We start from the raw sequence: 18,034 nt of genomic DNA, 5'->3' as shown, positions 1-18,034 counted from the left end.
AATTACAACACTGTAAAGCGTCAGTGTCAACCAGGCTACAGAGCTGGGAGCCATGCTTCCACCGCTGTTAGCTCCTCCCCTTGGACACGATTTACACAGAGTGCTGGGAGAGCTCTTGGCCCGCGCTGCTGCCATGGCCACACTGCTGTGTTAAAACGCTGCCACAGCAGTGCTTCTGCAGCTGCTCTTTAAAATTTCAAGTGTAGACAAAGCCTAAATGTAGTTTCCTCCAGGGCTTCTCTTCAACACTTCCCAGGACAATGAGGAGAATGGTAGGTATTGCCCACCGTATGAGAATAGGGGAACTAAGTAAGTACAGGACGGAAGATAAGGATTTTGCTGTTAGCCTGAGTTGTTGACAAGCCATAGAGAAGGAAATCTGAGAGAGACAGGCTGCGCCCCCTCACTCTGCCTCAGGGGTGGGCAAATACCAGTCCACCAGGGTAAGCTTCTGGAGGGTCCCCACCACTATATTTACCTGCATGGCCGCAAGTATTGGCAATCGCAGCTCCCATTGGCCACTGATTGCTGTTCTCGGCCAATGGGACTGCAGGAAGCGGTGTCCTGGTCCGCACCTCTTCCCACCACTCCCATTGGCTGGGAACGGTGATCTGTGGCTACAGGAGCTGTGATTGCTGGTACCTGAAGTTGTGCAGGTAAATATAGTGGCAGTGGCCTGCCAGATGTCAACCCTGGAGAACCACCACCATGTTATTGCCCACTCCTGCCCTGCTTTTTTGTGTTCTTTCCTGAGTCGGACCTTGCTATATTATTCCTATACCCCTGAAGAGTCTTTCATTAATTGGGTACCAGGATATCTGAATATATGAATGAATCTCCTAGACTTTAATTGTGAGTTTTCTATCCTTATAAATTAGTGTTTGGTGGGGTTTTTTAAAACTCATTTTATAATTTAAGCCTTATTATGCAAGACAAAAAAATGTTAACTTTTGAGTTTATCCATAGTATCCAGTTTACAATTAGTTTTAAAGTAAGATACTCTTTAAATATCATTAAATTGCAAACAAATAATATCGATTTGTTATCATTAATAATACAGATAAATAATGAACTCTGTGTGTGTATATTAGGGTGACCAGACATCCTGAGTTTTCCAGTACTGCCCAATATTAGGGGCTTTGTCTTACAGAGGCAATTATACCCTTTCCCTGGTGGAAAAAAGGTGTCCTGACTTTTCACGCTTATCTGGTCACTCTAGTATATATAATATTTACATGAAGGCTCCTTGACACCACTTTGAAAGTAAAAGAGGCCTTGAAGAGGGTAAATTACAGTTATATTTATTTTAGTGGCTTTTTATTGTGCCGGAGTAGCATAGACAAGCCCTAGTATAAATATATTAAATGTAATATATTCATATCCATAGACTGTAGCAAAATGGTGCAGTACTGTTCTGTAAGGGTATGTCTACACTATCACCCTAGTTCGAACTAGGGTGGTTAATGTAAGCAACTGAAGTTGCAAATGAAGCCCGGGATTTAAATATCCCGGGCTTCATTTGCATCTTGCCGGGCGCCGCCATTTTTAAATCCCCGGTAGTTCAGACTCCGTGCCCGCGGCTAGACGCGGCACCAAGTAGGTAGTTCGAATTAGAAGGTGTACTGAGGTGTACCGGTGGTTCGAATTAGAAAGCCTAAATCGAACTACCTACTCCGTGCCGCGTGTAGCCGCAGGCATGGAGTCCGAACTACTGGTGATTTAAAAATGGCGGCGCCCGGCAAGATGCAAATGAAGCCTGGGATATTTAAATCCTGGGCTTCATTTGCAACTTTGGTTGCCTACATTAACCACCCTAGTTCGAACTAGGGTGGTAGTGTAGACATACCCTAATAGTCCAATAACACAGCACTAATACTAGATACAGTGTTTAGGATCATAACAGTGGCATTTTGTTTATGGAGACAACTTTCAGGCTATGATGTCATTACAAAGAAGGTTCTTTAGTTTCGTAATGTGTTTAATTCAGCTGTGTTTTACATACTTTTCAAAAGCAAAGAAGGTATTACTTTTGCACGTCCCTCCAGTATAAACAGAAATAGGAATTTAGGGGGACAAGCTATTAATCCCGCTCATGAGGAAAGACCTTCATTAGTCATTTTCAGCTTCAGCGCCTGTGATATTCAAGGAGTACAAATCTTGTTGGACAGATTTCATGTTCCACAGATGACCATTATGTCTTCTAACTGCAGGCAACGGACCATGCCCAAATATACAAAAATGATATGTGTGATTTGCTAGGGCTGAACTTTTTTGTTCAATTTCAGTGCGATTTCACCACCCCCTTTTTCATAGTGCTTATTCTGGGCTTTGATAAATGAGTCTCACTAGACATTACAGTAAAGCAACCTTTGTTAATATTCATTAGGTAGAGCCCTACAGGAAATCATCTGAGTCAGAAGAATGCAAAGACTTTGAAAGAAAATTCAAAAAATGAAAGTACTTTTTGTTTCCTCCAAGGAAAGTATTTTCAAGTACTTCATTTATCTATGATGTTTTGGATCAGAAAGTTTTTTTAAAAATAGGACTTTTAATTTTTTTCCTTTGCTATCGTGTCATTTGAAAAATTTAAAACACTATTTTATAGCAAAAATATGAAGATCAAGGCAGGTATAAAAGAATAACACAAAGAATAATAATGGACAGTGTAAAATGTTCCAAACCATCTGAGTCACCTAGCTGTTTAGATAACATTTTGAGAAATGACTCAGGCAGTTAAGAGTAGGGAAAATCATCTCTCCCAGGTTCTGAGTAGGATTTCAAGTGTCAAGGTGGTTTAAGAGCCAATCCAAAATATAGGCTCCTAAGTGCCTAAGTAATTTTTTAAAATGGAATCTAGACTCCTAAGTGACATGAGTGATTTTTTTAAATATTACTCCCTGTCCATTTTGGTTCTATTTGTCTTAGTTCCACTTCTGTGGGAGGAAACTTCCTACTTTGGGACTGAAGATTATTAAAAAAAAATCGATATCCAGTATTTAGCATTTTCCTCAATGGTAGGTATTGTATTTCCATGAAAACATTGCACTTTCCCAGGCCTCAATTCAGCAAAGCATTTAAGCATGTGCTTACATATAATTCATTTCAGTGGAACTTAGGTGCTTAGCTTTAAGCACATACAGTACTTGCTTAGGATATTTTGTCAACTTCAAAAAATAATGAACACTAAACTGCTGAGTGGAAACAGAATCCATATAGTCATCTCTCTGCATCGTGTGCTTCTTTCAAATGATTCTCTTACACAATGCCTGCTTTGGCTGGTAATTTGTTGCATAACTTTTAAAAATTAATTTCACACACACATTTGTACCCCCTTCATAAGAACATAAGAACGGCCGTACTGGGTCAGACCAAAGGTCCATCTAGCCCAGTATCCTGTCTACCGACAGTGGCCAGCACCAGGTGCCCCAGAGAGGGTGGACCGAAGACAATGATCAAGCGATTTGTCTCCTGCCATCCCTCTCCAGCCTCTGACAAACAGAAGCCAAGGACACCATTTTATCCCCTGGCTAATAGCCTTTTATGGACCTAACCTCCATGAATTTGTGGCTGTGGGTGGAAGCAAGGTATCATAAAGCAAGAGTCATGCAGTGAAAACATGCCTATGTTTAAAATGGAAGCAGCTTTCCCTTTATGAAGTCTTGAAACAACAATCTAGATGTTGATTTTGCCACTTCTGTACAAGTCTGCTGTATGTTTTGCTTAGGCTAGGTCTGCACTACAGGAAAAAATTGAATTAATATATGCAACTCCAGCTATGTTAATTATGTAGCTGGGGTTGACATAACTTAATTGGAGTTTCCATGCAGTTTCCATAGAGGAAGGTCGACAGAAGCAAATGCTGTTGTCGTCTTTGCTTACTCCTTGTGAGGAGCAGGAGTTCTAGCACTGATGGGGGGTGACCTCTGAGTTCATTTTAGCAGGTCTTTACTAGACCCGCTAAATTGAACTCCGGAAGATCGACCACAGCAACATCGATCTTCTGTATAGTGAAGACGTGGTCTTAGTGTGAGCTCTCCCTGGATTAGCACATCACCCTTAGGACCAGGAGGTGCCAATTGTAGAATTGTATTGGAGGATAAAGATGCATTGTTACATGTATAGGTGTTGTCATAACAGTCTGACTTTTAATTGTAGATCTCAATGTGCTTTACAAATATAGGCTGTGATCCTGCAAATGTTTATACACGTGCCTCAATTGAAGCAAGGGTAGCGCATAGGTCTCTTGATTTATGCATGTGCTTCTCTTTTTCCTGAAGTATTTGGGCAAGAACATAGAACATGTAGGTCCTGCAACTGGGCATCAATCTAAATTGACACAAACAAGGACAGGACAACACTGCGAGGACAGGGTCCACGGAAGAAGAATTTGTTTCAAGAGGTGGGTTTTAAAGAAGGACTTGAAGAAATGGAGGAGCGTTTGGTTGATGAGGACAAAGAGACTGCTGCAGATATATGGAGAAGCACAACAAAGGCTTAAAACCAAGAGTGGGAAGAGATGAGTGAGCTTGGTGGAGTGTAGGAGAGTGGGGGCAAACGAGCAGCAGGGATGTATGTAGCCCGTTGCTGTTGACTCCTGCAGCTGCAGCTCTTCTGTTTCAAGTCATAATGGTAGCTAACATTTCGGGTCTTGGGGTTAGGTGATCTTCTTATTGTTACCTAGAAGATTTACCCTGTGTTGTTTGGGTCCCTAATGAAAATAAGTTTTTTGTTTTCCTTCATTTAAATCATTGTTATGGGGTGGCACTGGGAATGAGGGGTTCAGTATGCAGGCTGGCCCTGGGAGAGTTGACAACCCTAGACCCCTCTCACCATAGCAGTTTGGGGCCAGATGAGACACGCCTGTCCATGCTGCTGCAGCGGCACAGTTGGTGGAGGGATGCATGTCCCCAAGCTGGGGGACAAGCAGACACACAGACAAACTCTCTGAAATATATAGTAAATAGCTGTCCCTTTCTCCACCTCTGCCCCATACTGGCCCAATGGGATTATAGCTGTCCAAGTCCATATCTCTGGCCCCCTTGCTGCCCCCTTGTGGTCATTCTGGAATATAATTGTCGTTCCTACCAGACCCCTCCCTTTCCATTTCATGACATACAATCGAATTCCAGGCACATCTCATTGTCCTGGAACCACCAAGACCTAACCTTGCTTTAAGTTATAATAAGAGGAAGCTCCATACCAAATTTGGTGGCTCTAGCTCTTACTGTTTAGAAGGAGTTCTTGAACAAATGGACTCTCAAACAGACAGACAGACAAACATTTCTAAGATATATAGTAAGAAGATTACTGAGACTAAATTTTGGCCTCACATCAGGAAAGCACTTAAGTATATGCTAGATTTCTCATTTTTCCTCTATATTGAATATGGGGAGAAGGCACCAAAGTTGTAGTTTGTCTAGGGCCGTGATTCTCAATCAGTGGTACGAGTACCCTTAGGGGTAGTTGAGAGAAGTCTGGGGGGTACGTCAGCACAACTGAAATTTGGAGAAACTGAACTTTTGTTTTAAGTTTTACACCGCTTTATTATTTTTGTACTTTTTACACCCAAAAATTTCATCGTCCGCCTGGCTCTGATTAAGTTGTTTAAACAAATAGTCACAACTTTGATTTTATCTCTTATGCAAAAGATTGGACCATCCTTTGGCTCTGTTTGTACATAGTCTAGCTCACTACTTTAGGTGCCCTTGCTTTATCTTTGTGTCACGTTAGTACTATAGGTAGAAAAAAACTACACAGAAACCAGTGGAACCTAGCAACTCAGCACATGGGTAATGGTAATAAAACTATTTTGTGGGCCACGGAGAGAAACCCGATGGGCCACAGATTGCTCACCACTGTCTCTCACTACAGAGGGGCATCGTTTCAACAATATTAAGACAAACACCAGCAGTTGGCTCTATTACACCTAATTTTCTGAGTTCTTGTTCTTAGCACACGAATACATCTTCAGTCTTGGGAAGACATGCTGTGTGGTGTTAGTTTTGTTCTGAGAGGCTCGCTACAGGATTTCAAATTGTGAGGATTTTGCTCACTCCTTTGGTTTCTGATTGGAGTCAGCTTTTGAGACATAATTACTTCCTGGAAATTGGTTGACATTACTGAAAGAAGGAACTGACTGCATGCTCTTTGTGACCATCTTGGTTATAGGACTGGTGTATATTGGAAAGAAAAAGAATTCAGTGATTAAGTCAGTAACCTAGGCCTTGATAGACTGGATTTGAGTCCTTGCTCCACCAAGGACTTCCGAGTGACCTTGGATAGGTAATTTAGCCTCTCTGTACCTCAGTTTCCCATCTGTACAACAGGGATAATAGTATTTCCCTTCCTCCCAGAGGTAGCATCAAAGACTGTGAGATATTCACATACTATGGTAACAGGGGTCATAAAAGTATCTAGAAAGATACATCCACAAATAAAATATGATACACTTAAAATATACCCAGACTCTTCATAATGGCTCTTTTTTATCCTTCATGGGAGGCTAAGCTGCAAATTCCATGGAATTCTGGAACCATTGGACAGAGGCACAACAATAAAAACTCCCCAACTGCATACCTGGGACATTTGGGTTTTTCTTGATCTCCCAAGTGTTGATTAAACCCCAATACTACATAGCTGACAGGAGGATTACTAAGCAAGATGTATGATGCTGTTTGTTATTGTTCATCATGACGAAGATTGTATCAGTGCCAAGGAACATGCCTCAAGTGTTATTTCTACAGCAGTCCTCTGGCTAAGATGAAAACTTATAATTGGATCACCTGTATTTGACATGAGCATGCCTTTCATAACTAGCGGTGAATAATCCCTTACTGCTCTTCTCCGTCTTGCTTTCAGGCTGTACACAGATGTTACATATACATCTTAGGGGAAAACCTAGAGCCATGCCCATTTGTGTTCTACAACAAATTATAAAATCAAAATATTGTTAGTAAATACCGAGCATTCACATACATTGTCAGGAGACTCCTAGAGAGGAGAGAGACTGCTGTGGAGAATTTCTCAACACAAACAGGGATTGTAGACAGCTGAAGGCAAATCACTTTTGCCAGGATCTGCAGTTTTTAATGAATGCACCCAGAGACTAAGGGATATGAAATTGTAATTAGCAGGGAAAACAGAGAAATGGAACCCGCTTCTGTCAAGGACAGGTAAAGTCCTCAAGATGGCTGAGTCAAGCATTTAACTGATGTACCTTTTCTTTTTCATTTTCTTTTCTAGTACAATCAACCCTGTTTCATGTTGATCTCTGGTGTAACCACTGAAGCCAGCGGAGTTATATTTGGGATAAATTTGGCCATATATGTTCAGTGAAAAGAACTAAATTCCTTTGAGCTATGTCTACACTGCGGGCTTTTGCCGGAAGAGAGTATACTAATGAAGTGCTCGTTAGCATTTGTCATGCTGTCATTTGCATATTCTCTGCTGATGTTTTTTGAGCAAGAAGTTTTTGTGCAAAAACAAGCAGTGTAGACGGGTCTGTTTTGTGCAAAAAAAACCTTTTGTGCAAGATCCTTATGCTCCAAAAAAAGAGGTATAGGTATCTTGCACAAAAGGTTTTTTTTGCGCAAAACGGATCCATCTACACTGCTTGTTTTTGTGCAAAAACCTCTTGCGCAAAAAGCATCGACAGAGAATATGCAAATGACAGCACGACAAATGCTAATGAGCACCTCATTAGCATACTCTCTGCCTGCAAAAGCCTGCAGTGTAGACAGAGGCTTGCTGTGCAGACAAAATCTACCTGTCTCAGTGCAACCTGGTCCCATTTCACTCCTAAAAATCAGTAACATCAATGACCCACTAACAGAACCCACCACCAAAACAGTTTGCAGATACAGCAAACACTCATGGTTACACAGTTGTAAGGGGAAAAATCTATCCTTGTATAACCGTGTGCTTTAAAAAAACAAAGGTGTAATTCTCCAAGAAATCTCTAAGATCCCTGAAAGGAATGTTTGCCACCTGTCGGGGTGGTTAAATAGTGGAATAAATTGCCTAGGGGGGTTGTGGAATCTCCATCACTGGAGATATTTAAGAGCAGGTTAGACAGAGATGACCTGTCAGGGATGATCTAGACCAGGGCTATTCAACATGTGGCCCACGGGCCGCATGCGGCCTGCAGCCCATTTGTTTGTGGCCCATGATGCAATTTGGGTTTACGAGGGGCCAGGGAGGTCCAAACTGTAGCAGCCAATTAGGGCCCAGCTGAGGCTGTATAAATAGGAGCTCCTGGAGAGGAGAGAAGGTACTCTTGTTCCAGCTGGGGAGCAGGAGGGACCTGGCTGCCAGGGAAGCTAGAGGCTTCCTGAGACAGCACTGCGGGGAAAAGGCAGGCTGGGCAGGGGAGCTCAGGCCTGACCCCACTGCCCGGCTGCAGGGCTTGAGGCAAGGCCTGAAGATACTAGGGCTGCAGGGAGACAGCCAAGATAGAAGGTTCTCGCCCCCTTGCCAATGCTGAGTGGCCATTTCAGACTGCAACGTGCCCCTAAGGCAGGGGCTAGATGACAATTGGCAGTGGGTCACTGAGGCAAGAGGGGCATAAGGGGCTGAGGTTCCCTGGGAAGGGAGGACCCCAGAGTACAGGGGCATTGCTGTAGGGCAGTATTGAGAAAAAAGGGCATTATGGGCAAGAGGGACGTGGAGCCTGAACCAGTTCAGGAGACAAGTAACTTAGGGATAGAAATGTAGCCGTGTTAGTCTGGGGTAGTTGAAGCAAAATGCAGGACAATGTAGCACTTTAAAGACTAACAAGATGGTTTATTAGATGATGAGCTTTCGTGGGCCAGACCCACTTCCTCAGATCAAATAGTGGAAGAAAGTAGTCACAACCATATATACCAAAGGATACAATTAAAAAAATGAACAAATATGAAAAGGACAAATCACATTGCAGAACAGAAGGGGGATGCGGGGGGGTGGGAAGGGGGAGGAAGGAAGGTAAGTGTCTGTGAATTGCTTAGGTAAGTAACTTAGGGTGAGGCACTGGCCAGCAGATGGTGCTCCAAGACAGAAGAGCTGATTCCCAGAGTGACCAGCAAGAGGCGCTGTGGCAGAGAGTCACAACCGTCCAACGATGGCATTAATAACTGTGCAGTGGTGCAGAGTTCTGCTATTGTGACTTTCTCATCAGTGCAGAAAAGCGGCATTCAACTGTGTAATAACATACTGTTTAGGTATATTTAATTCCTGCCTTAGCATAGGGGGATGGAGTAGATGACCCTTGAGGTCCCTTTTAGCCTTGCATTTCTATAATGGTATGCAGGCCCACCGATGAGGGGACAAATGGAGCAGCTGTCCTGGGGCCCAGTGATTCAGAGAGGCCTGGGACTCTGGGAGCTCTAAGCCCCTTTGAATTGATATTGGAGCACCACTCTGCAGGGCTCTGAAGGGGCAGGGGGCTCCCAGTGTCACAGCCCAGGTGGCACTGAAGGCTGGCTGCTCCCGCCTCTTCCACCTGAAGCCACACCTCTTTCAGGAGTGTGAGCCAGCCTCCTCCCATGTTACCCTGGGACCTGCGGTGGCCGTCAGCCCTGCTAATGCTATGAATCTATATTGTATCAGTCTTTCATCCAGCAAAACACCTCGGCACATGACTTCAGACATATGAATAATTCTACTAACTACTTATGTGCTCCATGTACAGCATGTGCCTAAATACTTTGCTGGATCAAGACCTCAGTGCAAGCAAAAGCTGCCTGATGGTCCAATGAAAAACGTGTGTTACCTTTAATGCTTACTGAACATAGTTGAGGGATGTTTTATTGTTATGTAATGATATTTTTTTATTAATTACTTAAAAACATGGAGTTTGGTGCATTTATTAAAGGTTTTATATAATGTGGGGGTTTCTGTAACAGGGAACTGGATTCAATTCAGGAGATCCCTTCCAGTACTATGTTTTTATGAGAACAGGACCCAAGTTGAAAAATAGCACACTTCCAATGTGTGGTACAACCTCAGTACAGTCACAGAATAGCATTTACAGTTGAAATTATCTAATTTAAGATCAAACTTATTTCCTCAGATCAAGACAGGCGGAAACAGAAAGCCATGTCAACCATAAGTAGTTTTCTAAGGTTTAAAGTAAATTCTAATTTGTAAATCCATCAGAAGAGCAGATCTGAATAAGCTTTCTGAAATATATTCTGAGTGCTTTACTCGTATTTATATCTTCCACATCTAAATGTACAGATGTGAGTGATAGACAATAGAAACAAATATACATAAATATACAGCCCTGCATCCATTGTACACATACACAAACCTCCCACTGAAGTTAATGGGAGAGTTGCATTAGGGATGTTAAAACGTGTTTATTTGGTAAATGTGTAACCACTGAAATTTCCTGTGATTACATGTTTACATGCCCGGGGAGGAGGAAGGGAGGCAGCTGCCCGTGAGCACTGGCTCCTGCCTGCCTCCCTCTGCGCCGCGTAACCGTTTATACTGTCATATCCCTAATTTGCATACAGAAGGAATACCATTTGCATGTAGAAGGAATGCTATATCAGGCCTCATATTTACAAATGTGTGTGGAATTGCATTGTGTTAGGCTTATAGACATGTCATCAAAGACAGCCTTAGTTTATATACTAAGGCCCAAACCTGCAAACACACAGATGCTTGATTTTATTCCTGGGCTTAATCCTGCTGAAGATAAATTGGACTATTCCTAGAGGTAAAGTTGCTTGAGTATGTTTGTAGGATCAAGGTCTAACTAGAGTGCGAGAATAGTTGTGACCATTGTGAAGCAGAAGATTAAATGAATTTACTTAGCAAGGACAATGTCATCATAGTAATCACATTACTATTCTATTTATTATAACCAAATTATAAAAGTTTCAGAGGGGTTGCTATGCTAGTCTGTAACTTCAAAGACAACTTTTTAAAAAAGGAGTAGTCCTCTGGAACCTTAGAGACTAACACACATATATCGTGGGCAAATCCCACTTCTTCAGATGAGACGATCTTGAGGCCACGAAAGCTCATGATACTATACAAATTAAAGATTTGATTTACTTTTTACACTTCAGTGTAAACAATGAAGAGACTCAACAATTCCATTTTTTGTATGTTTTCATTTGCTTAATTTTTATTTTCAGTTTAATTTTGTTTCTTTTACTAACAGTGGATTGTTTGGATCAGAAATATTGGATGTAAAATCTTCCTGACTGTGTGTTTAGTTTACATGTTAGCATGTGTAATCAGATTTTTGTGAGACCTTTTAAACAAAATATAAATTTTGTAGCTGAAACTACAAGTAGGGATGATTGGTAATTTTTTCACCAAAACATTTTGACGTCACTCTGGAAAATGTCAGTTTGTTGAAACCAAAACTCTTCATGGGAAAAGGGTCTGTTTTTACAAATCTCCCAATTTGAAAAAAATTGGAAGTTTAATATTTTAGTTCAAAATTATTTTTATTTAAAAAATGTGCTTATGTACTCTTCAAAAGATTAAAATCAAAATTACAGTGAAATATCTTGAAATTGTTGAAACAAAATGTTATGATTGACCTGATCCATACCTCCATCAGTTTGGGAAAGCTTATGGCCAGACTGCTGTGGAGCTGTGCTGAATTCAAATATTAATCTCTAGAAGATTTACCCGGTGTTGCTTGGGTCCTTAATTTTTGTTTTACTCTCTCAAATAAATAGTAGGTATGTTGCAAGATTTTGCCAGCAGGTGGCTCACTACTTCACAAAATAAGATCCCTGTTGCTCGGGTCCTTAACTCAATTAATTTTTGTTTTTCTTAATTTTAATCATTGCTCTGGAGTGGGGCTGGGGATGAGGGGTTCAGTATGCAGGCTTCCCTGGGGAAGAGAGAACTACGACAGCCCTCTCTCATCATAGTTACTTGGGACTCGACGAAAAGCAGCTCTCCATGGCCACTGCAGCTCTAGTGGACACAGACAAGGAAGAGGTGCATGTCTCCCACATGGGGCAGGTCCAGGTTGTCTGCCTCCTCCTCCCTAAAGGGTGCCTGGTGGTAGGCTTGGAGCTGAGGCAGTCCTGGATGGCACAAGCACTCCCCCAGCTAGTCCTTTTCCCTACCCTTCCCACAGCTGAGGATCAAAGGGAATACCAAAGCTCTTATGATGCTGGCTTAGGGAAGAAGGAGATTGAGTGAGTTGCCAGCAGTAGCTACAGATGAACCTCTGACAGAGAGAGACACAAACTGCAACAGTCAGGTGCTCTCCTTCAATCCAGGGATAGAAGTTACAGGGCTGAATGGAATTTACTAAATCTTACAAGGAAAAATTAACCTTTAGGTGAAGGGAAATATGTATGTAGGTCTTTATTTTTCCCTTTTATTTTATGTGCTGTGTGCCTTTGGGTGACTAAATAACATTTTGTTTTGAAGAAGCTGTTTCTGAATCACTTTAATCAACTGCTTTCACAGGCTTGTGGAGGAGAAGGGCTTAAGATGCTTATCAGTAACTTAGGTGTGTTGGGTTAACATGGTTGGTAAGGGGGTGGGGTGAGTCTCCAATACAGACTGGTAAAAGCATGAGGTTTTACTCTAAGAGGAAGCTCTCTACAAGGACTAAAAGGGGGTCTAAAGCACACTGTGCAGCACTGCTATTGCCTCCAACTATAGAACTCAGGGCTGAAAGGAGACTTACTGGATCTGTCAAGGCATACATCCACCTTTCCTTTGATCACATACTGGGGAAAGCTAGACCTGGCAGATATCCTATCTCAATCACAGGTCTGCTAAGCTTCTCCACCAATCCTTCCACCCAACACCATGAACTCATCTAATGCGGTATGCAGCTATTTCTCAGTAGTGATTGCCAGCTCCAAGGGGGCAGAGTTCAGTTTGTGCAGGTATGTACCTCAGTTCCTTACTTCCTAGTTTTTCAAAGTTAGTCTGCTTTACTGTGACTCTTTATTTCCTGGCTTCAGCAATGTGAGTTTTGCAGAATGCAGTGTTCACAAACAGAAAAAGCAGCTCTTGGTAAAACTACAAAGAAACAAGGTTAGTCATCAGAAGCACCTGTCTAATATCACCTTTCCATTCCTTGTTTATAAGTGGTGGGCTGTCAGACTGATTTACTTGCCAACACTGGACAGCTACATGTGGGCTCACATTTAACTCCATTAGAACTTGGAAAGCATTCTGGAGAGAGAAAATGAAAAAACAGCAAACCTAATGGCTTGTAGAGAATGAATTACCCTTCCCCCGTCCCTGAGATTAAACACATCTCAAATACACACTGTCAAATCAATCAATGTAAGAATGAAATACTTTGAAAATTCTAAAAAAGGCCATGTCTTTTCATCATCCCCTACAACTGAAGGAGAAGTGACACCTTTGAATGTGGGTTTTCAGAGCCCACATAAATGAGTTTCCTATGTTAGGGAACTTGAAAAACAGACATACTATTATCCATACAAATGTTGATGTGTGAGACAGTAGGGACAGAGTATAACCACAGCTTCCTCAAATGTATTTTAGATATGGTTCAACAAAGTCATGCCTCACTACACCTGGCATATTAAAGCATTTTTAATGCAACTGTTTTTAAAAATACTATTGTCTGTCTTAAGCATTTCTGAAATGCCCGTCAACTGTAGTTGGAATACTAAATGGTACGTTAGACAGGTCCAAGAAAAGATCAGGTCATATTCTGCTCTATCACCTTCAGATTGTAGAAAGCTTTGCTTGTTTTATCATTGTAAAGAGCTTGTTTGGATCAATTGGGCGTTATCTTTATACCTCACACTTACTTCCTGATACAAGGGAAACTGTATAATATGTGTTCTTGGCACCCACTGTTATTCCTGCATAATGACTGAACCAGCTGTATCTAATGATAGGTTTTCAAAGAGGAATCATGCAAATAGTCAGACAATGCAAAGCCACTGTAGAGTTCTGTGACATTGAGGTGCAATATCCCCTTTAAATATGCTGCTTTCTGTATTTCTCCTGCACAGTCACCCCTTTTTTTGTGGGGGAAGTATAGGAGGTCCACTCATATCAGGAGAAGGGGAGAGATTACTGCCATTTGATGCATTCAAAGTCATCAAGAACCCAGACCAGTCCAGGTTGTGTACGTCTGCATGGGCGTGTCCCCAGCGGCGGTGCATTACAAGGTGTCCCCAGGTCAGACCCAGGTATACATCTGTATATTCATTAGGGGCAGTGTTCACTGTAAGCTGTGCACTTGTGTGGCTGCTCAAAAATTCAGATTCTGACCAGCTCATTTGCAGAGTGCTCACAGCTAGGACTTTTGTTTCTAGTGATGGTGTACATAAAAATTATTCTGCACATGAATGGAAAAAATCTACACATAGATGGAAAAGATTAGAGGAAACATTGATCATGGGAGTCCTCTAGATCAAGAGAATGTGAGCAGGGGTCCCTCTAGGCCAGAGGGGTGTGTGTGTGTATATATATATATATATATATATAGAGAGAGAGAGAGAGAGAGAAGAGTCCACAGAGGTCGGTATGCATAAGCATGGAGGGGTGTGTCAGGCTAGGGCTATGTCTACACTACAGGGGTTTTATGCAAAACCAGTTGTTTTTGCACAAAAACCTGCAGAGCGTCCACATCTCAAGCGCATATTTGTGCAAGAAAACTTATAGGAAAACAGCAGAACAGAGGGCTTTTTGCGGTGTAGGTATACCTCGTTCTCCAAGGAATAACTCCTTTTGCGCAAGCACTCTTGTGCAAAAAGGTATGTGTGGATGCTCAACAGGGCTGTTTCTAGACTGGCAAGTTTTTCTGCAAAATCATCTGCTTTTGCAGAAAAACTTGCCAGCTGTCTACACTGGACGCTTGAATTTCTGCAAGAACACTGACGATATCATGTAAGATCATCAGTGTTCTTGCGGAAATACTGTGCTGCTCCCTTTTGGGCAAAAGCCCTCTTGCGCAAATCATGTGCGCAAGAGGGCCAGTGTAAACAGCACAGTACTGTTTTCCCCAAAAAAGCCCCGATCGCGAAAATGGCAATCGGGCTTTTTTACAGAAAAAGTGCGTCTAGATTGGCCAAGGACGCTTTTCCACAAAAAGTGCTTTTGCGGAAAAGCGCCCTGCCAATCTAGATGCGCTTTTCCGAAAATGCTTTTAACGGAAAACTTTTCCGTTAAAAGCATTTTCGGAAAATCATGCCAGTGTAGATGTAGCCCCAGGGGTTTCTTGCACAAAAAGAGCCCATCAGAAAAAGCACAGGTGCTCTGAGGGCCACAGAATGGTCATCAGAACTTTCTTGCGCAAGAGTGTCCATGCAGTGTGGACTCTCCTTTGCGCAAAAGCACATTGCTTTTACGATGCGCTTTTGAGGTGTGGATGTGCTTTTGCACAAGAAGTTTTTGCAGAAGATCACTTCCGCAAAAAGCTTCTTGTGCAAAAATCCTACAGTGTAGACAAAGTATAGGAGTGTATTTCTGAGAGAGAGGAAGAGTTGTGGGAGACCCTCTGCCTCAGAAGTGCAGGTCCCTCTAGGTCTGAGGTGTGTTTTTTTGGTGGACCCTTCTGGGATTAGACCTGGATATGTATGAGGGATGTGAAAGGTTAACCAGTATCTATCACCCTAAATGGGTGATGCTTAAGTGGTGGGGGCTCAAGCAGCTCCTTGTCTGTTCTATCCCCACAGGGGGCCCACTGTGGCCAGGGGCTGCTCTCATCCAGAACATACCCTGTCTGTGGTGGGACCAGGTACCCCACAGGCTGGGGCTACTCCCACAGGGGCAAGTAATAGCCCCAACCCCTGCGTAGGACTGTGGGCAGGAGCCCCATGGGCAGCTAGAGGCTCCTCCAGCTGGGCTGCAAAGGGCCCCAGCCCGGATCTCAACTTGAGTCAGTTAACCAGTGGGTTGAGCCAACGTTTGAGGGAGGGAGCTGGAATTGTACACCCCTCGCATGATGGGGAGACCCCTCCAGGCAAGCTCCGGGGCTAGTGCCTGTGGCTGTGCAGCAGGGGTCCCTGCAGGGCTGCGTGCACACGGAGGGGTCCTAGGCACGAGGACGCTGTGGAGAGGTGAGGGGGGAAGTTCCCTTCAGCTGTGATGCGATGGGGGGGGGGGTGAATCCTTCCTCCAGAGGCAGCGAGAACAACCCTCTGAGCCGGCTCAGCAGCCCGAGGCGAACTCCCCAGGCTCGGCTCCGGCTCCAACCCCTGAGCGCGGCGAGGACGGACCCGGCCCCGTTTCCCCCCGAGCTGGCTCCTGCCAGGCTCGGCTCCTCCAGCTCGCCCTCTTCTCTCGCCCCCTCCCCCCTCCTTTTAAATCACTTCCATCCATTCCCCTGATTGGTCCCAGCCGCCTGCCGGGTCATGGGGCCCTGGTCCTGCTCCAATCAGGAGGCCGGATACTGGCGGGTAGGTCCGGCCTGGCTGGGCGGCTGGGTGCCGATTCGGTGTGTGAGCAGGAAGGAGGAGGCAGAGCCCGGCTGCCCCCCAGACGCTCGCGGAGCCTCCCCCACCCCGCTGGTTGGGTCCCTCCCGCCGCCGCCGCCGCACATTGTCTGCCCTGCCCTCCCGCGGCCATGCCCCTGGGCGCCTGCTGCTGAAGGAGCCGGTTGCCTGAGTCCTCCACCGCTGCCTCCCGGCTCCTCCCCCCGCCGTGCCCGCGCTGCGCCCCCTCCACGCCCCGTCTCCTCTCCTCCTTCCTCAGCCCCCCGCTTTCTCCAGAGCCGGCCGGGCCCCCAGAGAACACCCATTGATGGTGTAGCGCCTCAGGGGGAGGTAAGTCTCCAGCTTGCCTGCTGCCGCCTCCCCCCTTCCTTGTTGGGGTTTGTGTGTGAAAATGTGGGGCAGAGAATGGGGCTGGGGGGGCTGATGGAGGAGGAGGCTGCTTCTGAGTAGCGTGTGGGAATTGCTCAGGTTTTATGTTCCTGTGGGGGGAGGGGACCAGATTTTTTTTTCTAAACGTATCCCCACGGAATTAAGGGGTCAGGCAAAGTCTCCATGTGGTCTGCTGTTTCCTCCTCCTCCTCTTTCCCCCCCCTTGGAGTGTTTGGGAGAACTTGGGAGGTTTGATGATTATTGTGTGAAGTGGGTTAACGTAGGAGGCCCCTGTGAACCTCTTGCATGAGTGAAGCAATAGGAAAAGAATGAGGGGAGTCTAGGTGCCTGCAGTTTCAGGGGGTTGGGGAAGTGTCCAACTTGCCTGATTGCTTTTCCCTCCTGCTCTTACCAGTGCCTGGCTGGGGCTGCCAGTTATTGGGGGTGTAGCAGAGCAGGGAAAAGATGCTTCAGCCTCTGAACGTCTTGAAAGGATGTCAGAAGTTTGGCTGTAGGTGTTGGAAGAACGGGGACTGTATTTAGCATAGAAAGATAAAAAGTGTGTGATTGCTTCCTCTTACCAACTTTTGTTTTAGGAGACTTGTCTGTCTGGGTTATTTGTGTTACTACGAAGTATCTTGGCTCAAACAGTCTGAGGAGGGTTGTTGGAGGAGGGAACCTTTCAATGTGAGATGTGGGGAAGTTGAATGTTTAAAAAAAAACTATTTTATGAATTTAAATCTCTTTACTTTTCATGTGTCATTGAGAACTATTAAAAAACTGCCAAGTAAAATGTTTTATTCTGATGGAAAGGGTTTTAGTTTTAGCATTTTTAGTTGTGTGGGAAGCATTTTCTTCTATTCTTTTTGCACTTCAAGTTTGTGTCTCTCTAAACAGAAAAGCAGTGGGAGGTAGACAACATTACAGGTTTCATTTCTGAAACTGGCTGTTCAAGAAGTTGCTGGGAAGAAAACAATGTGATTCATTGTTGAAGTGTCTCTTTCCTCAGATTTATTTTTGTACACTGGTTGCAGTTATTTTTGATTAACTGACTTCTTACACTGAGTCTTTTCTTGGAAGCCATGAAGTTCTTGGAAATTAGAGGATCACAAGTTTTTATTTATTCTTTAGACTAGTTTGAGTTCAGACTGTCACAGTGAAATTATTTTAGGATTACATTAGTGTTACTGAGATCAGAATCTGCCGTTTGGTGCTTGTCACATTTGACTAAAACACTTTTGTTTTGAAAGAAATCTGAAATGACAGGATAC

The 18,034-nt window shown here is 43.8% G+C and overlaps 1 protein-coding gene across 1 annotated transcript in view; it reads left to right on the top strand.

Annotated features, from left to right (window-relative positions):
- Nucleotides 1-16,353: 16,353 nt before the first annotated feature.
- Nucleotides 16,354-18,034, top strand: part of RERE (arginine-glutamic acid dipeptide repeats) — a 473,712-nt gene continuing 472,031 nt past the window's right edge. The window contains exon 1 of the mRNA XM_075906794.2: nt 16,354-16,724. The gene's annotated coding sequence lies outside the window, so the exon portion shown is untranslated. The remainder of the gene's footprint in view (nt 16,725-18,034) is intronic.

The sequence above is a fragment of the Pelodiscus sinensis genome, chromosome 24, assembly GCF_052426305.1.
Source record: "Pelodiscus sinensis isolate ZL-2025 chromosome 24, ASM5242630v1, whole genome shotgun sequence".
Classification (NCBI taxonomy): domain Eukaryota; kingdom Metazoa; phylum Chordata; order Testudines; family Trionychidae; genus Pelodiscus; species Pelodiscus sinensis.
This window is presented reverse-complemented; position numbering and strand designations above follow the sequence as displayed.